This window comes from Podarcis melisellensis, assembly GCF_964234715.1.
Source record: "Podarcis melisellensis genome assembly, chromosome: 2".
Taxonomy (NCBI): Eukaryota; Metazoa; Chordata; class Lepidosauria; order Squamata; family Lacertidae; genus Podarcis; species Podarcis melisellensis.
Genome location: NC_138529.1, coordinates 10,966,185 through 10,993,913, shown reverse-complemented (window position 1 = coordinate 10,993,913; position 27,729 = coordinate 10,966,185). Strand labels below are relative to the sequence as shown.

General features: G+C 45.6%; 2 protein-coding genes and 2 long non-coding RNA genes across 4 annotated transcripts in view; 1 reads left to right on the top strand and 3 right to left on the bottom strand.

The window, feature by feature from the left end:
* LOC309362849 (protein mono-ADP-ribosyltransferase TIPARP-like) overlaps positions 1-20,363 on the bottom strand; it is a 197,996-nt gene extending 177,633 nt beyond the window's left edge. Inside the window, exon 1 of the mRNA XM_081898781.1 lies at positions 20,349-20,363. The gene's annotated coding sequence lies outside the window, so the exon portion shown is untranslated. The remainder of the gene's footprint in view (positions 1-20,348) is intronic.
* The window catches only part of GPR84 (G protein-coupled receptor 84), a 144,710-nt gene that overhangs the window by 106,889 nt on the left and 10,092 nt on the right, over positions 1-27,729 (bottom strand). The gene's annotated exons all lie outside the window — the stretch shown is intronic.
* LOC309363050 lies at positions 8,874-9,819 on the top strand. The gene is made up of 2 exons (XR_014165197.1): positions 8,874-8,931; positions 9,598-9,819. It is a non-coding gene; the product is annotated as an uncharacterized lncRNA (long non-coding RNA).
* Positions 24,716-26,262, bottom strand: LOC309362740. Its single transcript, XR_014165101.1, has 2 exons — positions 26,140-26,262; positions 24,716-26,011 (listed from the first exon to the last, which is right to left on the bottom strand). It is a non-coding gene; the product is annotated as an uncharacterized lncRNA (long non-coding RNA).

The window sequence follows — 27,729 nt, the reverse complement described above, 5'->3', positions numbered from 1 at the left end:
CTGTTTTGCATGGAGGAGATCCTAGGTTCCATGCCCAGCATCTGCAGGTGAGGCTGGGAGGCTACCCTCTCTGGAGGGTCTCTTGTCAGTCACTGTGGACAATACAGAGCTAGATGGACCAAATGACCTGACCAATTATAAGGCAGCTCCCCATGTTCCTATGCTAAGTGAATAGAGGGAGTTGAGGGGTGGGGTTTGAGAGCAGCAACACCAAATGCTTCAGCATGGTAAGAGACCATGGTTCAAATCCTCACTCCGCCATGGAGATCACTGGGCAACCTTGGACCAGTCGCTTTCTCTCAGCCTAACCCACCTCTCACAGCCATGGTCTGAGGATCAGTTGGTGATCTCAATGGACTATAAGTGGCTATAGGCGAAATAAATATACAGTGGTACCTCAGGTTACATACGCTTCAGGTTACAGACTCCACTAACCCAGAAACAGTACCTCGGGTTAAGAACTTTGCTTCAGGATGAGAACAGAAATTGTGCTCCAGCGGCGCGGCAGCAGCGGGAGGCTCCATTAGCTAAAGTGGTGCTTCAGGTTAAGAACAGATTCAGGTTAAGAACGGACCTCCGGAATGAATTAAGTACTTAACCTGAAGTACCACTGTACTTGGGGTTTTGTGGAATAGTAAAAATATACAGCCGTACCTTGGAAGTCAAACTTCCAAAACTTCCGTTTGACTTCCAAAACATTCGAAAACCAAATTGCGGCTTCTGATTGGCTGCAGGAAATCCCTCGGTGTCAGGGGTACAAGATGAGCCATTTTCTTCCATTGTTATACTTCTTGTACCCTGATACATGCATAGCACATAAAAAACTTTATTTGAATGTCTGCCACCTTCTGCCTGGTTCTATGCAGACTCCATGGCCTCAACATCACTATGTCTAGGAAACACCCCTCATTATTTCAGCAATGCTGCCAAGGATGCTAAGGTGTGACATCACAAAGGAGTGAATGACATCAGGTGTGTGATGTAAGACTGCTTCTGTTTTCTGATCAGTGTTGTCTTACTGGGATTTCTACCAGTAGCACCTCTCTTTTGCTTTGGGTGGGAGATCTTCCTGTGTGGGAATTATACGCAAAAGGAGAAATTGATACCACATTCAAAATTTGCTGGGGAATTTTGAAATTAAAAAAATAGGAAATTTCAAAATAATGACATTTACAGATTTCACTTCAAAATTCATATATGAAAGTATGGCTTTCAGAAAAACAGACCTTCCATTTTAAGTTATGTCAGTGCTGGGAGCAGCTAGGATTTATGTTGTGGGAGGGGCCAGCTTTAAGTTAGAAGGGGCAGAACTGAGGTATCTGCGACAAGACTGGTCAGTTAGTTAAGAATTTTTATTTATTGACTAGATTTAGCTGCCTCACCATCCCCTTTGGCTGTGCCCATGATGTCAGTAAATTTTAAAGCAACAATGTCATGTGAGAGCTTGCTGGGCTTACCTTACAAAATTTTGAAAATTTGATGGCCAGATTTGACCTTAAGAAATGGATATTAGGGTTTCAGTATTGAAGCTTGAACTCAGCATTATAGCTGTGTCTGTTTCAGTAAAGGTAAAGGACCCCTGACCATTAGGTCCAGTCGTGACCGACTCTGGAGTTGCGGCACTCATCTCGCTTTATTGGCCGAGGGAGCCGGCATACAGCTTCTGGGTCATTTGGCCAGCATGACTAAGCCACTTCTGGCGAACCGGAGCAGCGCACAGAAACGCCGTTTACCTTCCCACCGGAGTGGTACCTATTTATCTACTTGCACTTTGACGTGCTTTCGAACTGCTAGGTTGGCAGAAGCAGGGACCGAGCAACGGGAGCTCACCCCGTCGCGGAGATTCGAACCGCCGACCTTCTGATCGACAAGCCCTAGGCTCTGTGGTTTAACCCACAGCGCCACCTGGATCCCTTCATCTGTTTCAGTGGGTTTAATTAATTACTTTAATATTTAACAGGGGTGGGTGAACCTTAGGCTTCGGCTGTGGCGTAGGAAGGGGGGTGCAGTGGGTACAGACCGTCCCGGGTGTCATCACTGAGGGTGTGTGTGACAAAATGGCAAAAATGTGTGTTTTTGGAAAAAATAACTCCCGCACACCCCTTCCTACACCACTGCAGGAGCACTGAGTGATTTCCAGAAACCAGAAACATTGCTGCCTCCAACGTTGCAGGCAGAACTCAGCCTTTATGGCTAGTAGCCTTCGACAGACCTCTCCTCCATGAGCCTGCCTAATCCAGAGGCATAGCTAGGTGAGACAGGGGGCACTGGGCAGTGGCGTAGCATGGGTTGTCAGCACCCGGGGCAAGGCAAGTAATTTGCGCCCCCTAACCCGTGGATTTGCGCCCCCTAACCCTAACCCCCAGATGTTGCGCCCGGTGTGGCCGGCCCCCCTGCACCCCCCACGGTACGCCACTGGCACTGGGTGCCACACCGCAGGGCCTGCAGTGTGCCTGAGCCACGCATCTCTGCTGAGGGGGAGGCAGCTGGTGGACTGTCTGCAAGCTATACATTGCTTTTTCGAGCAGCGCTGGGCTGGCATCTGCCCACCGCCTCAGCTGCCATACAGCTGAGGGGGAGGCTGTGGAGAGGCTCCACGCAGTGCGCCCTGCCTTGGCTTGCCTCGCCCCCATGGGTGGCTCGTTCCGCCCCTGGCCGCAGGGTGCACACGCCACCCTGGGCACCTGAGCGGCTAGCAACGCTGCTAAGCTTTGTTGGCCAAATGTGGCCTTTTAGAGTTCTATAAAATTCCTATAGGATTTCCATTCTGAAGGAAATCCATTCTGAAGGAAATCAGCCCTGAGTGCTCACTGGAAGGACAGATCCTGAAGCTGAGGCTCCAATACTTTGGCCACCTCATGAGAAGAGAAGATTCCCTGGAAAAGACCCTGATGTTAGGAAAGGACACAAGGAGAAGGGGACGACAGAGGATGAGATGGTGGGACAATGTTCTCGAAGCTACCAGCATGAGTTTGACTAAACTGCGGGAGGCAGTGGAAGACAGGAGTGCCTGGCACACTCTGGTCCATGGGGTCATGAAGAGTCGGACACGACTAAACGACTAAACAATTAAACAACAAAACAACAAGATTTTGTATGTAGACCAAAACCAACCCCTTCACCTTGACTAATTGGCACCCAGTGCAGCTCCTTCAGCATGGTGTGTGTGTGTGTGTGTTAGGGTGCTCCACTGGACAACTTAGCAGCTTCCTTCTGCTCCAGCTGCAGCTTCCACGACAATTTTAATGGAACACCATCTAAAGCACATTAGAATAACCCAGCCTTAAGGTTACCAACACATGGATCGCAGCAGCAGGGCTATGCCTCTCTAGGAATGGTTATAGTGGGTGTTCCAGCCAAAACTGGCATTGGATCCTTGCTGTTGAAGTCACTTGGGCCTCCAATAACAGAGTTGGATCCAGGAGCACCCTGAATCATGTACAGTACCAATCTCTTGGGCATGATTTATGGAAAAGTGAGCCATTTTCTTATTCCACAGAAAACACTTCTTTCTCAAAGGTAGCTTAAGCGTGAAAGATATTGTGGATACTTTCATATGTTGTTTACGCCACACTGATGTGCAAAGCAATGGTTTTATAGAGATTTCAATGGTTTATGATAGGGCCGACATTGTTCCATGGTGTAGTAGTAATAATAATAATAATAACTTTATTTATAATATTTTTATTTATACCCCGCCCTCCCCAGCCAAGGCCGGGCTCAGGGCGGCTAATGAGCATTAATAAAAACAAGTTGAATGAATACAACTTAAAAACAAGATTAAAGGTAAAGGTAAAGGTACCCCTGCCCGTACGGGCCAGTCTTGACAGACTCTGGGGTTGTGCGCCCATCTCACTCAAGAGGCCAGGGGCCAGCGCTGTCCGGAGACACTTCCGGGTCACGTGGCCAGCGTGACATCGCTGCTCTGGCGAGCCAGAGCCATACACGGAAACGGCGTTTACCTTCCTGCTGGTAAGCGGTCCCTATTTATCTACTTGCACCCGGAGGTGCTTTCGAACTGCTAGGTTGGCAGGCGCTGGGACCGAGCAGCGGGAGCGCACCCCGCCTCAGGGATTCGAACCGCCGACCTTTCGATCGGCAAGTCCTAGGCGCTGAGGCTTTAACCCACAGCGTCACCTGCGTCCCCCCCAAAAAAACAAGATTAAAATGCAACAATTAAAATATTGAAAGATTAAAATATTAAAATGCAGCCTCATCACAGGAAGAGAAAGGAAAAAGAAAGAGGGGGAGGGAATCAAATTGACTCCAAGCCAAAGGCCAGGCGGAACAACTCTGCCTTACAGGCCCTGCAGAAAGAAATCAGATCCTGCAGGGCCCTGGTCTCATGAGGCAGAGCGTTCCACCAGGCCGGAGCCAGAGTTGAAAAGGCCCTGGCTCTGGTTGAAGCCAATCTAACTTCCTTAGGGCCTGGGACCACTAGGGTTTTGCTATTTATGGACCTTGAGGCTCTCCGTGGGGCATACCGGGAGAGGTGGTCCCATAAGTACGAGGGTCCTAGGCCATGAAGGGCTTTAAAGGTCAAAACCAGCACCTTAAATCTGACCCTGTACTCCACCGGGAGCCAGTGCAGCCGTACACAGTGTACACAGATTGGCACACATTTGTTTATTTTGTAATGCTACAATCTCAGGTCAAACAAGTTCAGCAGGTTTTTGAAGCGCCAAAACCTATTTTGCCCAAAATTGTCATGGGCCAGAAAACACACACACACACACACCATGAGCTCCCTCTTACTACCTGTAGTAGTAGTAGTAGTAGTTGTTGTTGCTGCTGCTGTTGTGTGTGGATTGCTTATATCTTGTGATAATCTCGTCAAGTGTGAAGTATGGCACTTGTGTTCATTTTGCTATGGATGCACAGAATGGGCAGCCAACACAGTTTAAACCTTGCAGAATGCTACACTCTCTGCATAAAAACCTTTTCACGTGAAGATTCTTGTAGGGGGCGGGTATCATCTCTGGAGTAACTTTGCTGTAGCTTGAAGATGATGTGCTAACCTAGACTCTGACTTACAGGCAAACGATGCCCTCTAATGTACACTTGTGGTATTCAATCATATCTAGAACTGAAAGCAAGATGTTGTGCTTTCCCACTCAGCGTTGATCACCACCCCACCCAAAATATGATCAGAGAGCTCAACAGGAGCCAAGTCTCAACTGCAAACTCAGTTTCCCAAGCCAGACAGTAGTGAAAGAGCACACATTCAATGAGAGTTCCACCACAAACATGAAGCTTTTTAACAAACAGGCTCCCCAACTTCCCTAAGTGGCAAGAACTTCCAGGGTCGGTGTCACCCCATGTTTCCTTCCCTTTGGGCGAGAGAGTACTGACGATGGGTGGCTTTTATTTGTAATATTTGCTTTTATTTGCATATAAAGTGGGACCGTCAACAGATTGTAAGGTGTGGCTGTTTAGGCTTCTAGCCACCCCAGTCTATCCACCACTCACATCATGTGGCCCCTGGAAGATTGCCCAATTAAGAATGTGGCCCTTGGCTGGAAAATGGGTTCACCATCAGAGGAATTCAGTACCCTATTTGTTTCTGTTTGTGACTAACTGCTCTGAGCGTGCCTCTGGAATGGAAAGAGGCAAGACCAAGGAAGTGACTCATTCAAAGATGCAAAAAGGTCAAATTTCAGCTATGAATCATAAATGTGAATCATATATCTGGAAGCAACACTTGAGGTTCCCATTTGGGTCAAATCAGGGTTTCTATCTCCGACTTCAGAGGGGTGAACTTTCCTGAGGCCCAAGAGTCACAAAATGGCAGTGTGGGGACACAGACCATGACAAAACAATGACAGGTGGCAGCAGAGTTTGGCATAGTGAATTGCCCATTCTAGACGTTGCTGATCAGGTATGGGGGTGAAGAAAGGAGACAGGAAGAAGTTTTCCTCTCTTTCTCCTAAGAGCCCATTCAATGAAGCTGAACTTTGGATGATTCAGGACAGACAAGAAATTAATTCCTTCACACAGCACATAGATAAACTGTAGAACTCTGTGATGACCACTAACTTGGATGGCCTTTAAAAAGGATTAGACAGATCCATGGAGGTAAAGGCTATCGAGGGCAATGTTACTGCCAGCGGCAGTATTCACCTAAGTATCAGTTGTGGGAGTCAAATGTTTGAGAAGTACAGGTCTCTGGGCTGGCTTCTGAGAACAGAAGGATACTGTGCTGGTCCCAAGGGTTAACCGTGCGGTGAGGTCCAAGTCCAGTCTGAGGTTGAGGGTGTGGTATGGAGGCTGTCCATCAAGGCTGAAGCAGGGTCCAAGGCAGGGAGTCGGGTGAGGTCAGGAACTCTGGCAGAAGAGCAGGACAGGGTGCCAACAATGTTGCTCCCGCAACCTGGGACTGGGCTGGCTGGCTTTTATCTGCCCCGAGGCATAGGGTGGTCCCGATCCACAGGTGACTCGCCTCTCCTGGCCTGGAGGCGAGCACTCCTCCTGCGAGAACTTAGTTCCCTCCGCCTCTGCAAGTATAGTGGTGTAGTGGTTAAGAGCGGTAGTCTCGTAATCTGGGGAACCGGGTTCGTGTCTCCGCTCCTCCACATGCAACTGCTGGGTGACCTTGGGCCAGTCTCACTTCTCTGAAGTCTCTCAGCCCCACTCACCTCACAGGGTGTTTGTTGTGGGGGAGGAAGGGAAAGGAGAATGTTAGCCGCTTTGAGACTCCTTTGGGTAGTGATATCCAAACTCTTCTTCTTCATCATCTTCTTCTCTCTGCCCTGAGCCTCTGCAGCTCAGGAGAGGCTGGAGGGTTACCGGACCCAGAGGCAACCTCACCTTCCCCTGACGGGGCTGAGAGTAGAGCACCTGCAGGCAATGGGCCCTCCATCACCTCAGGGACTAGAGCAGACTCAGCTGGTGCCTGCACCTGGGGATCCAGCACAGGTGAGGACCCTTCAGGCTCAAGCCCCAGCCCGGGCTCAGCTGGTTCTGGAGGCGGGGACTCCTGTGCAGGCTGGGATCCCTCAGGTTCAGCCTCCGAGTCCGAATCCCAAGCCATCACAGATGGCCTAGACAGACCTTTGGCCTAATCCAACAGGACTTTTCTTATTGACTTATTATTTTCCACTGATATCTATTTCCCTTTGGAAATACTTCATTCTTTACTGCAGTGACCAACTTCTTTGTTCTCCCCTTTCCTTCCTTTTCTCCCCTCCAAATTTGCCTGGGACAGACAGACTCCTACCTTGCTCTCTAGCCAAGCACCTACTCTCATGAACCTATGTGCTGTGCATGCAAAGAGCTATTGGTACTGGTGTTGGTTGAACTGAAAGGCAAAGTCATCTCAGTGAAGCCCACCAGAAAGAGGGTGGACATAGTGGTCCTCAGCCTCCAGCTTTGAGAAACGTTGGGTTAAATAGCTCCATAAGTCCATCCCTATGTTCTGTGTCCCTCTGTTGGGAAAGAATCTGCTCTGGATCCACACAGTTCATTGCACTACAGTGCCTGCCACTGAGTCAGCCAGAAACAACCCACTTTTGAATAGTGGAAGTTTGTCTTCAGCACCAAGGACAGCACCTACCAATTTATGCCAAGCTCAATCGAGACAGGGACCCAAAGGATAGCAACATTTCAATTCTGCACACCTAAAGGACATTTGGACTCTGGTTCTGAAAGTATCAGGCCCCTGTGATCTATGGCAAACCAATGTTTGAAAAAATTGAGATGCACTTTGTGATATGGCCCCGGCGCCTGCTGTTCAAAAAGGAACTTTTTTTTAAAGGCAATCACTGAGCATCTACAAACCCAGTGGGTATGCAATGCATATTAGCTGTTTGGATCCTAGCCCAAATCTTCTGTACAAGGTGGAGAATTTTAATTAAGCCATTAAAACTATCCATCATGGCATCAAGTAAACAGAGAAAGCTAAACCTAAGGAATATATTTCATAATCTAGATATGTGACACCAAAAAATGCTAGAGATTCTCTCTATATATGGATATTTATTAAATCATTATTATTCAAGTCCATGATTCTTCCAGTATACAATAAAATTCACTAAGGTGGTGGGTGGTGTTTTAATGACTGTCTGAGCTTACTCATATTTGAATAATAAGAAATTAGAAATAATGGCAAACTTGATGGTTACACACCCTGGGACCTTATGGTGAAGGATGGGAAGTAAATATATATAGTCACCATAATTTGTAAAACCACTAAGGTAGGGCAGGAAAACAGAGGTGACAGACCTGTGGCCCTTCAGATGTTAGACTGTCAACAACTCCCATCAGTCCCACTCACCATGGCCGATGGCAGTGGGATTTTCAGTTCAGAAACCCTTAAACAGACATAGGTTCCTTATTCCTGGGTCTAAAGTTAAGGGCTTCTGCATACTCAAGGGGCAGGGTGGAGGGGGAAGGGAGACAAAACTCAAAAGCCCATTCTGATATAGTACCTTCCTTCTGTGGTCCATTGTGGAGTCAAAAACAGGAAGGGGGTTTGACTTAAAGCACTGTCCATCACAGCTTCCCTCTCCCTTGAACGCTGCCTGAATCTGACCACACGGGTCAAATGTTTCACAGTGCAGTGTGTCATCGTGATTAAGAGCTAGGATGCTCCCAGGCTGTGGGTGTCACCAGGCATGAAACAGTTAATCTGTCCTGATGTCACAATGCTCCATGACAGGAAGAGGTGTCAAGCCCGCCCACCCCTCCTCTGGCTGCCATTGTCTGTGCAAGGCTGCTTTCTAAGTGGGAGATACTGGGCTGTGCGTGTTGGGAGAACTCTTTTGTCCAACTTAACTAACAGTGCAAGCCTTGCCTACAGACTGGAGCTGGTATGCTGGAATGGTTATTTTTTTTTACAAAAAATTTATTGGTTTTTACAATATCAACGACGGTGTGCTGGAATGGTTAAGGGCATAAGTTATGAGCTGAAAGCCTGCTGTTCATATCTCAGAGGTGCGAACTCAGATAGTCTTCTCTCTTTAAAAATAAAAAAAAAATTAATCTCTCTTTTTTAAAAAAAATTTAAATTGTTTTTCTTAACATTATAAACAAACAAACACATAAGACAAACAAACATAAATCATAGCCTTATTAAAAATTACACTTATTAACATTGTTAAGTGACTTCCTCGCATCCCCTTGGTTGAATTTCACTGCATATCCTTTTAACGGTTTTCCAAATCACAGTTCTTATAAAATTTAACTTAAACATTAACATCCTTAAATCTTCACATTATGAAATTAAACATATTAATTCATCACTTAACATAAATAAAATCCTAAACTAATTAAGTATCTGCAAGCTGTTTTCAGTTAATTTAACTTAACATATTTAACTAAGTAATCATTAAATTTAATCCACTCTTCCTGATACTACTCCTCTTTCTGGTCGGGGACTCTTCTGGTTAGGTTGGCTAGCTCCGAAAAATCCATCATCTTCATCTGCCATTCTTCTGTCGTTGGTAATTCTTGGGTTCAGATAGTCTTCTCTCTGTCACAGTGGGATTAACAATACCAGCCTACCTTCTAGGTTTGCTGTACAGGTAGCTGAGATAATGTATGAGTATGATACAAAGTGCTGTATGATATAAACGTATTGGTTTTATTGGTTTGTTTCAGACTGATCTTCTGGAAGACCTTTGGCCACGATTGAGTCAGTCAGTACAAGCCTCCGATGGTAAGCAATGATTGGTTGTGCCAAAATCAAGAAATCAAGGTCTTTGATGTGTGTCTTTGGAAGAAGTTGCCCACTCCTCCCCTCACTATGACTATTTCCTTTGAAGCTTAATAGCTCTGCTATCTTTAAAAAAATAAAAATGGGAGCAAACATAAGAGCATTAAGCCCAGAGTCCAAAATGACCTAATTGTGCCACTGCAGCTTAAAGGATAGGAGGTGTTGAGGCTGAGAAGAATAGCTCTGCAGGGTTATGCATTCTCCAAGTCTAATTAAACACACACACACACACACACACACACACACACAGACCCATTCTGAATGGAACTGCTCCAGTGCTTAGGCTTTGAACGCATATTCACTGTACTAATATAGGGAATAATTCAATTGTCAGATATATAACAAACTTATATTGTGGAGGCAGAGATTTTACTTTCTTGGGCTCCATGATCACTGCAGATGGTGACAGCAGCCACGAAATTAAAAGACGCCTGCTTCTTGGGAGGAAAGCGATGACAAACCTGGACAGCTTCTTAAAAAGCAGAGACATCACCTTGCCAACAAAGGTCCGTATAGTTAAAGTTATGGTTTTCCCAGTAGTGATGTAGGGAAGTGAGAGCTGGACCATAAAGGAGGCTGATCGCCAAAGAATTGATGCTTTTGAATTATGCTGCTGGAGAAGACTCTTGAGAGTCCCATGGACTGCAAGAAGATCAAACCTCTCCATTCTTAAGGAAATCAGCCCTGAGTGCTCACTGGAAGGACAGATCATGAAGCTGAGGCTCCAATACTTTGGCCACCTCATGAGAAGAGAAGACTCCCTGGAAGAGACCCTGATGTCGGGAAAGATGGAAAGCACAAGGAGAAGGGGACGACATAGGAGGAGATGGCTGGACAGTGTTCTAGAAGCTGCAAACATGAGTTTGACCAAACTGCGGGCGGCGGTGGAAGACAGGAGTGCCTGGCGTGCTCTGGTCCAATATGCTGCTATTAGGAAAGTGACCAGCAGGTGGCACCACCTAACTACTCCCCCCCACAAACCCACATGGTAGGAAATCATCCCAAATTCTGTCTCATGTGGCAGACTTTTGGAATTTAGAACACTAGAAGAATTCTGCTGGATCAGGCCAATGGCCCATTTCCTCCAGCATCCTCTTCTCTCGGTGGTCAGTCACATGCTCCGATGGGAAGCCAGCACGCAAGACCACAAACACCCTTGTCTCCTGCAATTGTATTCAGAGGCATACTTCTGAGTACAAATTCAGGGTTTATGTCAGAAAACTAATACAAAACTTTGGTGGGGGATTTTTGAGACCCTGGGGTCCCTTCCAACTCCATTACAGTGGTACCTCGGGTTATATACGCTTCAGGTTACACACTCCGCTAACCCAGAAATAGTGCTTCAGGTTAAGAACTTTGCTTCAGGATGAGAACAGAAATAGTGCTCTGGCGGCGCGGCAGCAGCAGGAGGCCCCATTAGCTAAAGTGGTGCTTCAGGTTAAAAACAGTTTCAGGTTAAGAACGGAACTCCGGAACGAATTAAGTACTTAACCCAAGGTACCACTGTATCCTGTAAACCGCAAATGCTTCTCTACACCAGTTTAGAAACATTTCCCTCCCCCTCCCACAAGCTTTATATTCTCTCTCTCTCTCTCTCTCTCTCTCTCTCTCTCTCTCTCTCTCTCTCGCTTCATGCTAATATACATTGGTTTGTTTTGATCTGGAGTGATTTCAATAGACTTATACCATTTCGCATTAAAGCCTTTGTCCTTCCAAAGGGTCACAATTTTGGGCCACCCTCTTTTGTGAAATCGCATGACCGGTGACCCCTGCAATGGGGCTCAGTTCTAGATAAGCGCACATATAAGACTGAAGCTGTACTGTACTAAGTTGCATTTGCCTAGGTAAAGGGACCCCTGACCATTAGGTCTAGTCATGGCCGACTCTGGGGTTGCGGCGTTCATCTCACTTTATTGGCCGAGGGAGCCGGCGTACAGCTTCCGGGTCATGTGGCCAGCATGACTAAGCCGCTTCTGGCGAACCAGAGCAGCGCACGGAAACGCCGTTTACCTTCCCGCTGGAGTGGTGCCTATTTATCTACTTGCACTTTGATGTGCTTTCGAACTGCTAGGTTGGCAAAAGCAGGGACCGAGCAACGGGAGCTCACCCCGTCACGGGGATTCAAACCGGCAACCTTCTGAACGGCAAGTCCTAGGCTCTGTGGTTTAACCCACAGCGCCACGTGCATATGCCTACTCTGAAGCAAATCCCATTGAGTCCAAGTACCTGCGCATGGTGCTAGTACCTGACCTCTCACTGCACCTCCAGAGGAGGCCAGGAACAATCTCCTGCTGCTCTTCTCTCCAGCTCCAAATATTCAATTATTCAGATATCCAAACCTGCAGACTATGGATGAGATCAACTTACCAAGCCACTTCAAAGGGCCCACCCCCTGAAAATTGGTGGTAATTCTTTTCCCTCTTGCAATGTACCTCTCCTTCCTTTTGCACCCCCCACACGCTAGGAAGCTGAGATACTCAGGAAACAGGGACTACAATTCCTTTCTATTTTCTGAGCATCCCAACCTGTTATCAGTCGTGGCGGTGAAAGAGGAGTGAGATTGTATTTGCCTGGTAAGCACAGAGTCAGACTTTAAGCACCTCTGCCACAAGGTGGCGCCATCTGCTCATTAGTCACCAGTGGATGCATCTCCCGCTTATCGGAGCCTTTCTTAAAAGCTATTTTTAAGTCCTCAATAGCCTATAAGCATCTAATAGGGACGTGTAATCGTTCTTAATGGAGATTAAAAAGCGCAAGAAGGGCACCTGCGATTGGAATGTGCTAGTTAATGTTGGTTTCGCATCTGCATTGCAGGCATAAGAATATAAGATGAGCCTTCTGGATCAGGTCTCATCCGGCATCTTGTTCTCATAGTAGCAGTGCTCTGGGGACTCTGCATTTGCTCAGAGGCATTCTCTGCTCCAGGAGTGAGCTTTGACATTCAGATCAGAACAGGTCCTGGGTCTGCGCTCCAAGGAAGTTTGGTTATACATTCATTCGTTCATATATTCAGGCATTTTCCAACTCCCAAGAGACTGCGATCTAATCCCGCTATAAAAAAACTGACAGTGATCTACCCGTTGGATTGACTAAAGTTGTTGAGCTTTCTTTAGGGGAGGAAGGAACAAAGTTGTTGAGGTTTTCTTTGTGGGGGGGGGGCATCAATCAGGCAATCAGGATCACACAATCGACCAGGGACGCCCCGCAATCGACTGATAGATTGACCAGTTGGGCATGCCTGATATAATCCATTTCGGTCCTGTTCCTCATCAGCTTATGATCCCATGGCAGGTTAAAACATTAAACGTAATAATTTTAATTTTAATTATTTTTCTCTGCCCATCTAGCTGTGTTGCCAAAAAATTAAATTAATTAAAATTGAAGACTCTCTTGTCTAACAGAGCAGGCATGCTATCTGCTGAACTCATTCAGATTAGAGCCCTGATATTTAGGAGATTGGGACATGGGTGGCGCTGTGGGTTAAACCACAGAGCCTAGGACTTGCCGATCAGAAGGTCGGCGGTTCGAATCCCCACGACAGAGTGAGCTCCCGTTGCTCGGTCCCTGCTCCTGCCAACCTAGCAATTCGAAAGCACCTCAGAGTGCAAGTAGATAAATAGGTACCACTCTGGCGGGAAGTTAAACGGCGTTTCTGTGCACTGCTCTGGTTTGCCAGAAGCGGCTTAGTCATGCTTGCCACATGACCCGGAAGCTGTACGCCGGCTCCCTCCGCCAATAAAGCGAGATGAGCACCGCAACCCCAGAGTCGGCCACGACTGGACCTAATGGTTAGGCGTCCCTTTACCTTACTATTTAGCAGATTGTGCTGCAGCAGAGCATCACCACAATGGAGACATTGACCTCTGATAAAGGGGAAAGTCTGACTGACCTCCAGAGCAAACCCTGATGCTAAAATCTGGGGAATTCCCCCCCTCTTTCTGCCCAGATCCCCACCCCTGGTGAGGCCCCCTCACAATACTTACATAGCCTGCAGTTACCCAAGCCCTGAGCTTCTACTTCCTGTCGGTTACTTTGGAGAAACTGGAAGTGACTGGTTTGCTTAGAGTCACCATTAGACCTTTAGAAGGGAAGGGGAAACTGCGTAACAAGACAGAAATTACAAAAATCTCTGACATGCAGGAATAGCAAATGGGGTGGGGGGGTTATCAACCAAATTGGAAGGGAGAGCAAAGAGCAGGCGTGCCATTGTGTGAAAGCAGGACTGGCGACTCCAACAGTGTCCCTGTGATTATTTCTCAGAAACACCTATATATCTGGTCAATATCTTGGTTGTGTGATATAGTAGCAGTCTTGTGTACTATGCATGCCAATTGTACAAGACCCTTTGTTTAGGAAGGAAGGAAGGAAGGAAGGAAGGAAGGAAGGAAGGAAGGAAGGAAGGAAGGAAGGAAGGAAGGAAGGAAAGATACTTTTCAACCTATGTTGGAAATACAGTGGTACCTTGGTTCTCAAATGTAATCCGTTCCAGAAGTCCGTTCGACCTCTGAAATGTTCAGAAAACAAGGCGTGGCTTCTGAATGGCTGCAGGAGCTTCCTGCACTCAAACGGAAGCCGCGTCGGATGTTCAGCTTCCGAAAAATGTTTGGAAACTGGAACATTTACTTCCCGGTTTTTGGCACTCAGGAGCCAATTTGTTCATCAACTAAATTGTTCAAGAACCAAGGTTCCACTGTATTGCAATCATTCTTATGAGACATATTAGAGGCTGCACCCCGCTGTCCTTGCATGAAACCCCTCCCTTTGCACCTCACCAAAGCCAGCCACCCCATTCTTTACTCCTTGCCAAAGCCACCCCCTTCCTTCTTGCCAAAACTACTCCTGATACTTCTAATAAAAGCCCTCCTCACCAAATGTGAATGTGCCTTATATGGATGGTATGGATGATACACTTTGTACAAGAAAATCAGGGTGACTGCTCAATAAACCAGCCATCCAGGGGAAGCCCCACGGATTTCAGTCCTGTAAATCTGACATCCTGCAGTCCTGTATGTGGGCTGGTTGGAAAGCCAGCAGCTCTGGGTCCCCACTGCCATTTATAGGCAGCTGCCAGCTGCAAACTTCTCCACAAACCCCAGAAAGTCTCTTTCACTTCCTCCCCATGCCCCGCCGCTGCCATTCTCTCCACACCACATCCTGTCTTAATCGAGGAAAGTGCAGTAATTGCTGAAGGAGCTTCAGATTGCATCATTGCCTTTTACTGACAACAGGATATCCCTAAGTTAGGTGCTTTTTCCTTCTTCTCCTTCTTCAGATGAGAACAGGGTGTTCCAGCAACACAGAACACTGTGTTCAAAGCAGGACATCCCTTATTTTTATTTTTTTGCTCATAAAGCATAAATGACAATGACATTCAGCAGCAGCTATGCCCAGGGAGCCAGAAAGGGACACACTGGTTGAATTTTTGCTAATATGGAACCTTCAATGACATGGCATGAGAGCCTTAAAGAATGGTCATAGCCATCAAATTCAGCTTCTTATTTTTCCAGCCTTTCTGTTCTGCTCTCTGGATTTCCACATCAGCTTGCAGTTTTCAATAATAATAATAATAATAATAATAATAATAATAATAGTTTATTATTTATCCCCAGCCACTCTGGGTGGCTTCCAAAAATATATATTAATATATATATATATATATATTAATATATATTAAAATACTGTAATACATCAAACATTAAAAGCTTCCCTAAACAGGGCTGCCTTCTAAAAGTCTGGTAGTTGTTGTTCTCTTTGACATCTGGTGGGAGGGTGTTCCTCAGGGAGAGCGCCACTACCGAGAAGGCCCTCTGCCTGGTTCCCTGTAACTTGGTTTCTCGCAGTGAGGGAACCACCAGAAGGCCCTCGGTGCTGGACCTCAGTGTCCGGGTAGAACGATGGGGGTGGAGACGCTCCTTCAGATATACTGGGCCGAGGCCGTTTAGGGCTTTAAGGGTCAGCACCAACACTTTGAATTGTGCTCGGAAACATACTGGGAGCCAATGTAGGTCTTTCAAGACTGGTGTTATATGGTCTTGGCAGCCACTCCCAGTCACCAGTCTAGCTGCCACATTCTGGATTAGTTCTTAAAAAAAAAAGCAGAGTCCACGTGAAAATGGTCCAGCGTTTTTAGTGTGAATTTCTCCTAAAATACACATTCTTGCATGCCCTTTTGTCTAATGTACACATTCCTGCAGCCATTGCCCACAAATTCCCCCAATTTTTAATGTGCTATTTTCACCTACATATGCTTTTATAAAGCACACTTTACTCCACACTTTACTCCACTAGGTGTATCTTGTGCACATTACTTGGTTGGAGAAAGGCACTGCAAATTTCCGAGAAGCACGGATTTCAAAGGATAGCTGTGTTTTGGTTCAGATATTGCTTCAGAAAGTCCAAATTCACCTGTAAATGTGAATGGAATGGAATTTCCCCCTCATCCCTACTTGTGTAATGGGGTGCACTTTCTCCCTCCCCCCAAAATCTGTTCTAGGGGTTTCCCCAACTCTCTCAAGCACATTTGATGCGGACGCAGGGGGAGAAGGGGGGGAATGTTCCATTGTGATGCAATATTTGAATGACATCCTATGTTTAGAACATGCACCCTGCACCACACATACAAGAAATGGTTGGGTAAGATGAGGAAGTGATGCAGAAAGACCCTCCAGTTATTGCAGTCTCTTGGTAATCCCTCTAAGACACTTCCTTCCATTCTGAAGAAATCATATGATACCATATGGAGAAACGGGGGAATGATGATTAATGGCAGACTTTTATGTAATCAAGACCGGCCCTATCATTGTTGTTGTTGTTTAGTCGTTTAGTCGAGTCCGACTCTTCGTGACCCCGTGGACCAGAGCACGCCAGGCACTCCTGTCTTCCACTGCCTCCCGCAGTTTGGTCAAACTCATGCTGGTAGCTTTGAGAACACTGTCCAACCATCTCGTCCTCGGTCGTCCCCTTCTCCTTGTGCCCTCAATCTTTCCCAGCATCAGGGTCTTTTCTAGGGAAACTTGTCTTCTCGTGAGGTGGCCAAAGTATTGGAGCCTCAGCTTCAGGATCTGTCCTTTCAGTGAGCACTCAGGGCTGATTTCCTTCAGAATGGAGAGGTTTGATCTTCTTGCAGTCCAAGGGACTCTCAAGAGTCTCCTCCAGCACCATAATTCAAAAGCATCCATTCTTCGGGGATCAGCCTTCTTTATGGTCCAGCTCTCACTTCCATACATCACTACTGGGAAAACCATAACTTTAACTATACGGACCTTTGTTGGCAAGGTGATGTCTCTGCTTTTTAAGATGCTGTCTAGGTTTGTCATTGCTTTTCTCCCTATCATTAGGCAGGGTGAAATGGCCAACTTCAGGTAGCAGACTTTGGGCTACCCATTTCCGTGCATCGTACAGTGTTACCTCGGGTTAAGTACTTAATTTGTTCTGGAGGTCTGTTCTTAACCTGAAACCGTTCTTAACCTGAGGTACCACTTTAGCTAATGGGGCCTCCTGCTGCTACCATGCTGCCGGAGCATGATTTCTGTTCTCGTCTTGAAGCAAAGTTCTTAACCTGAGGTACTTTTTCTGGGTTAGCGGAGTCTGTAACCTGAAGCGTCTGTAACCTGAAGCGTCTGGTACCAGAGGTACCACTGTATGGGTTTTGAATGCAGTCCTATGGCAGCTTGCTTTCCTGAGTGCAAGCCCCACAGAACCCCAACACTTTGTAACCATGCACAATAACCGTATTTCTCACTCTATAAGACGCACCTTTTCCCTCCTAAATAGTAAGGGGAAATGTGTGTGCGTCTTATGGAGTGAATGCAGGCTGCACAGCTATCCCTCTTGCTGTTCTAGCTTCTGGCTTAGCCGCGCGAAGCCTCTTCAGGGCAGGGGGAGCCTTCATCCCACTGTCCTGAAGAGGCTTCACGCGGCTATCCCAGAAGCCAGAACAGCAAGAGGGATTGCTGCTTTCACTGCACAACGATCCCTCTTGCTGTTCTGGCTTCTGGGATTCAGAATATTTTGTTTCTTGTTTTCCTCCTCCAAAAACTAGGTGCGTCTTATGGTCTGATGTATCTTACAGAGCGAAAAATACGGTAATTAAAAAAAAGTGTTTGGCCATATTTCTAGTGCTCTCAAAGAGGGCTCTGATTCCTGCATTGCTACATGCACCCTTCCAGCTCTAGAATTCTATGATGTGTAGATCATTTGCCTGTGTCATTGCTACCATTTTGTGGAATGCATTGGATGTTTTTAAGAGCTGTGTGGACAAGTTATTCATTTCTGTGGAGGGAAATTGTTTCTTTGTCTGAAGAACACAGAGTGGTGGCCTCTACCCCTCTGCTTAACGTCCCCACAACAACCCTGTGAGGTAGGGTTAGGCTGAGAGTGACAGGTCCAAAGTACCCAGTAAGCCTCATGACTGAACAGGAATTTGAACCTCCTAACCCCTCTTAAACACTACATTAAAAAAACATCTTTATTGAAAGTTCAAAAAGTACATAATTATATGTGCACTAAACATTGTGAGATGTAAATAAAAGAGAAAGAGAGAGAGAGAGAACCCATGTAGAAGGGAAAATAAAGGAGGGAGGGGAAATCCCCCCCCCAAAAAAACTGTATATTTTACAAGGTGGTTATAGTACTTCACCAGATCTTAACCTATTACAATATTTGTAAGAATGAATTCCAAATGTCACTGAACTTGTCCATGGCAAGTCTGCGTTTATATGCAAGTTGTTCATATGTTGTGAGCTTATATAAGTCTTCAATCCAATCGTAGAAGGGAACTGCATTTTTATTTTTCCAATTCATCAGTATCAGTCTTTTTGCTGCGGCAAGGGCACAGAGAGTTTGCTCATATTGTCCTTTTGTAAGGTTCCATGAGCTGGGTATATAATTCAAGAGGATATTTTGCTCTGTATATGTAAGGTTCTTCCATACAGTTCTGTTGATGGTTTCAGTTACCTTCAGTTGCCAAAAATCTTTCAATATAGGACAATGAAAAAACATATGTTTTAGAGAAGCATTATCATCTGCCCAAGAGACACGGGTGGCGCTGTGGGTTAAACCACAGAGCCTAGGACTTGCCAATCAGAAGGTTGGCGGTTCGAATCCCCGCGATGGGGTGAGCTCCCTTTGCTCGGTCCCAGCTCCTGCCAACCTAGCAGTTCAAAAGCACGTCAAAGTGCAAGTAGATAAATAGGTACCGCTCCGGCGGGAAGGTAAATGGTGTTTCTGTGCACTGCTCTGGTTCGCCAGAAGCGGCTTAGTCATGCTGGCCACATGACCCGGAAGCTGTACGCTGGCTCCCTCAGCCAATAAAGCAAGATGAGCTCTGCAACCCCCGAGTCGGCCACGACTGGACCTAACGGTCAGGGGTCCCTTTACCTTTGCCTTTATCATTTGCCTACATCATTGCCAGCATTTTCTGGAATATGTTGGATGTATTTAAGTCATTCATTTCTGTATTAACATGTGGAAGGAAATTGTTTCTTTTTCTGAAGAACGCAGAGTGGTGGATTCATCTTAATGTCTGAAGAAGAAGAAGAAGAAGAGGAGGAGGAAGAAGAAGAGGAGGAGGAGGAGTTTGGATTTGATATCCCGCATTTCACTCCCTTTTAAGGAGTCTCAAAGCGGCCAACATTCTCCTTTCCCTTCCTCCCCCACAACAAACACTCTGTGAGGTGAGTGAGGCTGAGAGACTTCAGAGAAGTGTGACTGGCCCAAGGTCACCCAGCAGCTGCACGTGGAGGAGCGGGGAATCGAACCCGGTTCCCCAGATTACGAGACTACCGCTCTTAACCACTACACCACACTGGCTCTGTGTGGTAGGGTTAGGCTGAGAGTGACAAGTCCAAAGTACCCAGTGAGCCTTGTGACTGAATGGAAACTTGAACTTCCAACCCCCTTAAACACTGCATCAATATTTTTTTACATCTGTGCTAGGAAAAAACTTCCTGACTGTTATAGAATCATATAATTGTAGAGTTGGAAGGGACCCAATGGCCATCTAGTCCAATCCCCTGCAATGCAGGAATCTCAACGCATGGTTCCCCATCCAATTTGAAACCATACTGGACCCTGCTTAGCTTTGCAAATGTGCTAGCAGTTTTACTGCTGCTGTTAAAAGTACAAAACTGCTCCTTACCCATCTGTTTGGCGGGCATGAAAAGAAAGCCTATATTATAGAAAGACCTGTGCATTTCTCCCCACTCCCAGACAATAATGTGAATTGCTTTGAACTTTGAATCACTGCAGGCTCAATTGCAAATACACCTTGCGGTTTAAAAAGAAGAAGAAGAAATGAAAGTTCATGAGGTTATAACCGCTTTTTATTGGCTTTTAAAATGTAGGAGCTGCTACGGAACATGAGGCTAGATCCATACTTCAGCCAATGGGACTTCACTTAGCATGACTAATGTGTCACAGTGATTTCAATAACTAATTAAATCTGGATCCAACTCATATTGTGTATCTAAGGTTGATGGGTTCAGGGAGAAAGTTCCTGTAGGTATATTGGCAGTGGAGATACGACAATTTCATGAGGTGTGAAATTTCCCCCCCTTTATGGCAGCAGGATGGTGGGGAAACACATCACTGGTGAAGTTCGCAGGTTCTCAGGACAAGTGCTTGTCTGTGTAAAAACTCTTCCCAAAGGAACACAAGTCTTTCCCTCAAAGAATTCTGGGCATTGTAGTTTGCCGTTCACAAAGTTACAGTTCCCAGCAACCCTTAAGAAGCCACAGTGCCCAGAATTCTTTGGGAGAAAAAATGGGCATCAAATAGGCTTCAAATGGACAGTGCAGATTCAAGATTTCTCCAATGAAAATCGGGATGACCTAAATAAATTTAATAATAATAATACCCCACCCATCTGACTGGGTTGCTCCAGCCACTCTGGGGAACATCCAACATACAGGGTTGAATTGAATTGAATTGAATTGAATTAATTTATTACGGTCATAGACCAGAAAAAACATAAAAAACAGCAACAATAGTTTACAAAGGGAATAATGGTGTCAATTAAAAATTGTAAAATTATACATAAAATTATACACATATGCACACACACCCACACACACACACATATATACACATATATGCACTACAGTATATGTATAGACTTAAAAAATGGGGGGCTTGTCCAGGGGTCAAGTCTTTACTTTTTTACAGCTAATGCCCTCCGCTTGATCGCAGCCGCAGAAAATTTGGCCACTTTCAGTGTTACTTCTGGGTTTTTATCTCCTAGTAGGATTTTCAACCGCTGAGATTCAGATCGACCTGGAAAAGATACAATCATGACCATTCCATACAGCATTTTTAAAAAAACAGTCCCCGCCCGCTGGTAGCAAAGTAATAAAAAAGTAAACTACGTTCTAAACCCACTAGCCAGTAGAGAAAAATAAAAGCTCAGACACCGACACCTCCCTTCCTAGCAACGGAATCCCCAGCACAGAAATCATTTATTTAACACTAGTGGGGAGAGCCAGGAGCCAGATAAGCAGGCCTGGAAGATCACTTGAGGTTTCACACGCTTGTGTTTGGCAGAAGATGAGGCCTGGCTTGGGGTCGTCCCCGTCCCCCCACTGCCCGGTCAGTTGGCAACCCAAAGAAGTTAAAGAGCTAAGCCGAACGTGTGGCTACTTTTCATCATGAAGAGGGGGACATGTGTGTGTGTGTGTGTCCATGTTCTACAATACAGTGGAACCTCGGGTTAAGTACTTAATTCATTCCAGAGGTCTGTACTTAACCTGAAACTGTTCTTAACCTGAAGGACCACTTTAGCTAATGGGCCTCCTGCTGCCGCTGCGCTGCCGGAGCATGATTTCTGTTCTCAACCTGAAGCAAAGTTCTTAACCTGAAGCACTATTTCTGGGTTAGCGGAGTCTGTAACCTGAAGCGTATTTAACCTGAAGCGTATGTAACCGGAGGTACCACTGTATATAAAAACATAATGAGACATTAAACATTTAAAAACCTTCCCTATACAGGGCTGCCTTCAGATGTTTTCTAAAGGTTTTATAATTACGTACTTATCTCCTTGACTTGGGGTTTTTCAGAATCCTCAGAGCCTTTGGCAACACATAATTTATGAGGTTTTTCCAGCTAATGCTAAACTCCACATATTTTTACACCAAAGCAAAAGTCGCAAGTCTGTAAGCTTTCCATCTTGGGGCAATTGACGTTCTGGCAGCCGCTAATGTTCATGTCAAGAGTTCCTGAGATACCTTTCAATCAATCATCCCTAAGATTTAATAAACAAACTTCAATGAAGTTGGAATGGGATTCATGTCATATGTAAGTTGGCCACTAATGATCTGTGTACTATTTATTTATTTATTTTTATATTGTTCGGTACTGCAGGGGATTTAAAGCAGCCCAGGGCAAGAAACAGGATGGGCCCATTCTGCATGTTAGGAAAATAATAATAATAATAATAATAATAATAATAATAATAATTATTATTATTATTATTATTATTTATTTGTACCCCGCCCATCTGGCTGGGTCTCCCTAACCACTCTGGGTGGCTTCCAACAAAGATTAAAAATACATTAAAATGTCACACATTAAAAACTTTCCTGAACAGGGCTGCCTTCAGATGTCTTCTGAATGTCAGGTAGTTGTTTATCTCTTTGACATCTGATGGGAGGGTGTTCCACAGGGCGAGCGACACTACCGAGAAGGCCGTCTACCTGGTTCCCTGTAGCTTTGACTCTCGCAGTGAGGGAACAGCCAGAAGGCCCTCGGCGCTGGACCTCAATGTCCGGGCTGAATAATGGGGGTGTAGACGCTCCTTCAGGTATACTGGGCCCAGGCCATTTAGGGCTTTAAAGGTCAGCACCAACACTTTTAATTGTGCTCGAAAACCTACTGGGAGCCAATGTAGGTCTTTCAGTACTGGTGTTATATGGCCTTGGCAGCCGCTCCCAGTCACCAGTCTAGCTGCCGCATTCTGGATTAGTTGTAGTTTTTGGGTCACCTTCAAAGGTAGCCCCACCTAGAGCGCATTGCAGTAGTCCAAGTGGGAGATAACTAGAGCATGCACCACTCTGGTGAGACAGTCCATGGGCAGGTAGGGTCTCAGCTTGTGTACCAGATGGAGCTGGTAGACAGCCGCCCTGGACACAGAATTGACCTGCGCCTCCATGGACAGCTGTGAGTCCAAAATGACTCCCAGCTTGCACACCTGGTCCTTCAGGGGCACACTTACCCCATTCAGGACCAGGGAGTCCTCCACACCAGCCTGCCCCCTGTCCCCCAAGAACAGTACTGTCTTGTCAGGATTCAGCCTCAATCCATTAGCCGCCATCCATCCTCCAACTGCTCCAGAACCTTCGCTGCCTTCACTGGTTCCGATTTAAAAGAGAGGTAGAGCTGGGTATCATCCACATATTGATGGAAACCCAGCCCAGCGGCTTCATGTAGATGTTAAAAAGCATGGGGGAGAGGGGTCTGAACACTCACCCCCCCCCCCACTTTCTGGACGCTGTCCAGGAGGAAGGAGTGGAACCACTGTATAACAGTGCCCCCAGCTCCCAGCTCCTCTAGATAAAATTATCACATTGTCACATTGCTTTTGAGCTAAGATCTTTCCCAGTAAGGTACTTAGCATCATGGTAAACCCTAACCAGTGCCAGTTTAGCACCTCTGAGTTTCTTATAGATATCCACAGCAGGAAGGGATAGCATGTGGGTCCAAACTAATGGAAAAACCTAGGAACAATCTGAACAAAATGAAAAAGCACAGTTGGGGCATAAAGGAGGAAAACAATGGCTTTCTGTTCCTTCACCACATCCTGATCCTTGGTCATATGCTCAATTTTGGACTATGACGTTGCACACAGCCATGTCAACATTCACGCAGAGACATTTCCACATTTCCACATGAACTGACACCAAGCAAACACCCAGCGATTACCTGCCAAGGTGTTCTGTACCAGTAACACCAAGGAATTGTTGCTGATTGATTTTCACCGAATTTCCCCCCTGTTGGCTTTGTTTCAGTTTACCTTGTAAACTTACCCCGGGACGAACGTGATGAAATATTATAAACGCCTTAAATAAATAAAGAGCATTGCAATGAAAGTTAATTATATAGGCTGCTATAGTCAAGGAGGAGAGCTTTTAAAAACGTGGAGGCCATAGACTGGAGGCACAGCTTTGTGGCACTGAGCTCCTGGTTCACGTACAGAAAGAATATGAGGCTTGGTAGCTCTCACGTTTTCTATCATTGTGGACTTCGGTTTTGTCCTCCCCCCCCCCCTTTGGCCTTGCTCCTCTCCCTTTTTGCAGCAAGCAGTTAAGCAGGGGAAGCTTTTTGTGGCATAGAGAAAAGCAGTATATAGATCCCATCTAGGTAAAGGTAAAGGGACCCCTGACCATTAGGTCCAGTCGTGGCCGACTCTGGGGTTGCGGTGCTCATCTCGCTTTATTGGCTGAGGGAGCCAGTGTACAGCTTCTGGGTCATGTGGCCAGCATGACTAAGCTGCTTCTGGCGAACCAGAGCAGCGCACAGAAATGCCGTTTACCTTCCTGCCGGAGCGGTACCTATTTATCTATTTGCACTTTGACTTGCTTTCGAACTGCTAGGTTGGCAGGAGCAGGGACCGAGCAACGGGAACTCACTCTGTCACAGGGATTCAAACCACTGACCTTCTGATTGGCAAGTCCCAGGCTCTGTGGTTTAACCCACAGTGCCACCCGCGTCCCTAGATCCCATCTAGAGCAAACCAAACGAAGGTGAAATCATGGAGATAGGACTGGAAAGTATCACAGCATGTCTTTATGGATTGGGGTTCAGGAAAGTCACCTGTGCCATTAGCAGCCAGAATATGAATGAGGAAATGTAATGGCACACAGGCAACAAAAAGTGGCCACCCTGGTGAAGAAAATCTTGGAACTTTGAAGTGTCAGGCATAGCCCTATTGGCTTTAGCCCAAACGTAGCAGAGTTTTCCTGCACAGCGAAGAAGCTAGTTGCGGCAGTAATGACTAGTCAGCTAGACTCAGAATAACTATTTACAGGATTTATTAAAAAGGAGAAAATAAAACCAGCAGAGTTTCTGCATACAAATAAAAGCAAAATAAATCCTCTCTTTCTCTCTCTCTCAAAACCATACACAGCACTTCTACTCCTAACACACCTCACATCAAACTGAGCTAGCAATCCCTAGTTAAGAGTTGAATGCTGGTCGTTAACCAATCAGAGTAAGCAGTTTCTAGGTCAAGCTGACCTGGGCTTTCTGCCAAGAGTAAATTGACACTGCCTTGAGTTAATTGTTTGAAGCCAGAATCTGCAAGTTTCCCATGAGAATCAATTAACAGAAACTGAACACCCCCTCACAGATTCTGCTGGACAATTAACATCAAATACACCTATGTAGAAGATCATTTTTCCAGCAAACCTAAACCCTTGCACATTCGCTTGTTCTTTACCTTTGCGAATGGTTTAGTTAACACATCTGCTACATTTTCTTCACTTGATACATAAGTACAGGTGATTATATTGTCTTGTACACAGCAACGCACATTTTGGTATTTTACAGAGATATGTTTAGAACGTGATTTGAAACCCTCTGTTTTACTTAAAGTTATACAAGCTTGATTATCAATGTAAACTTGTACTGGTTCTCCACAATTTACATTTAAATCTGCTAACAAATGCTTGAAATAAATCACCTCGTTGCACAATTCACTCAATGCGGCGTACTCTGATTCCGTTGATGACACACTTACAACGTCTTGCTTGCGTGACCGCCAGCTGATTAAAGCTCCACCGACCATTATGACCAGCCCTGTGACAGATTTTCTATCCGGCAAATTTCCCCAGTCACTATCACAGAAGCAACTCAACATTTCATCCTCTGAAGAATTTAATTGTAACATATAGCCAATTGTCTGTTTGAGATATCTCAGAACTTGTTTTACCCCTTTCCAGGCATTTAGTGTGGGTTTTGAGACCAATCTACTTAATATGCCTACTGCATAACTAATATCAGGTCTGGACCACTGTGCTAGATACAATAAACTTCCAATTACAGAGTGATATACATCAGGATGTTCAAATTCAGGACTCTCATCTGTATGAAGTGTTTTTATGAAACCTGGATCCATAGGCACCACTGCCCCTTTGCAATCCTGCATTCTGTATGTAGTCAGTAGTTGTTTAATTTTGTTCTGCTGACTAATTAGGCAGCTGCCATCTTGGGCCCAGCACACTTCCAACCCTAGATATGTCCTAACCGGGCCTAAGTCTTTCACTTTGAACTTACTGGACAATTGTTTGGCAAACCTCTTAGTTTGTTTATCTGTTTTGCAGGCATACAATACATCATCTACATAGATCAGACAAAACTCTTGATCACTGCCTGTACCACGTACATAAACACAATTGTCAGCTGTACTCTCCTGTCACCAGAGGTTTAAGTTTGTACACCCACCTGCAGCCTACAATCTTTGCCCCCTCAGGCGCTGCTACTGGTGTAAAGACCTTGTGCTCATTCAGAGAGGACATCTCTTCCTCCATTGCCTGTTTCCAGAGCTCTGCCTCCTCTTTTGGTAACTTTAACACCTCCTGAAAACTCTTGGGTTCTGCAATCACACTAAAAACATTTGCAGTATCAGGAGAAAAACGCACTGGAGGCACTCCTTTGTTTTGTCTTTTAGATCTTCTGGGAGAAAATTTTTCTTCTGACCCACTTTCCTCTTCAGAACTACGACCTCTCTTTTGTTGCTTAGCAACTGGTCTCTGGCTAACTCCACTTTCTTGAGAGCTCTTATCTGAACTTTCCTCCCCCTCAGAATCTGACTCCCTGTGTCTACCTTCAGAGTCATGAAGCTCCTGGGAAGGTTCAAACCAAACCTCAGTATTGGCATGTAGTCTCTCCCAGCCACTATGTTCACAAAAACTGGCATTCCTGGAGATCACAATGCCATTTGTCCCTTCAGCAAAGCGGAAACCTTTTCCCAGCTCCTGGTAACCCACAAACACTAACTGTTTGGTCTTGGGATCTCCCTTCTTTCTCATTTGTTTTGGAATTAATACCCAGGCTTTTGATCCAAACACATGCAAATGGTCAATTTTGGGTTTTTTCTGAAACAATTTAAAGTACGGGGTTGTACCTATTGTTTGATGAAAGAGCCTGTTTTGGAGATAACACGCGGTGAGCATGCTCTCCCCCCAATAAGACATGGGCAAATCAGCATCATCAAGCATGGCAAACATCATATCTTGCAAAGATCTGTTTTTTCGCTCTGCAACGCCATTCTCCTCTGGGGAAAAAGCGTTTGTTTTTCTATGCCCAATGCCACGCTTCTGTAACCAATCTCTAAAGGCATTTGACATAAATTCGCCACCTCTGTCCGTCTGAATCCTTTTAAGTTTAGTGGACAGAAATCTTTCCACAGATGCCACCCAGCCTTTAAACTTAGTGAACACGTCACCCTTATTCTTCATGGGAAAAACCCAAGAGTAACGTGTGGCGTCATCCACAATTGTTAATGAAAAACGCGATCCACCCCTGCTTACAGGAAATGGACCAATTACGTCCATGTGAACCAGCTGTAGCGGTGACTCACTAACTCTGTCACTTCTGGGGTAAGAGACTCTGTGGGTTTTAACCTTTTTACACACATTACAATCAAGGTACTTGTTACAACTCTTTAAATTACCCCCATCAGCCAATTCAGACATTTTTAGTACACTTTTCCAGCAAGCATGCCCCATTTTCCTATGCAATAAGTGCACACAGTTGTCATGTATAGCTTTGTTGTTCACTGCAGGCTGAGATTTACTGACTACTGCTGCAACTTGAGATCCTGCTTTAAGCCAAAATAAGCCTCCCTCTGACTTAGCAGTGCCTAAAATCTCACCAGCCTTCTTAATGATGCAACTGTCTCCTTCAAAATACACTTTAAACCCAGCTTTTAGCAAACAATCTACAGACATCAGATTGCTCCTTAATGAAGGCACACACAGTACATTTTGCAGACATTCACGAAGACAAGGAACAAAAACTGCACCCCC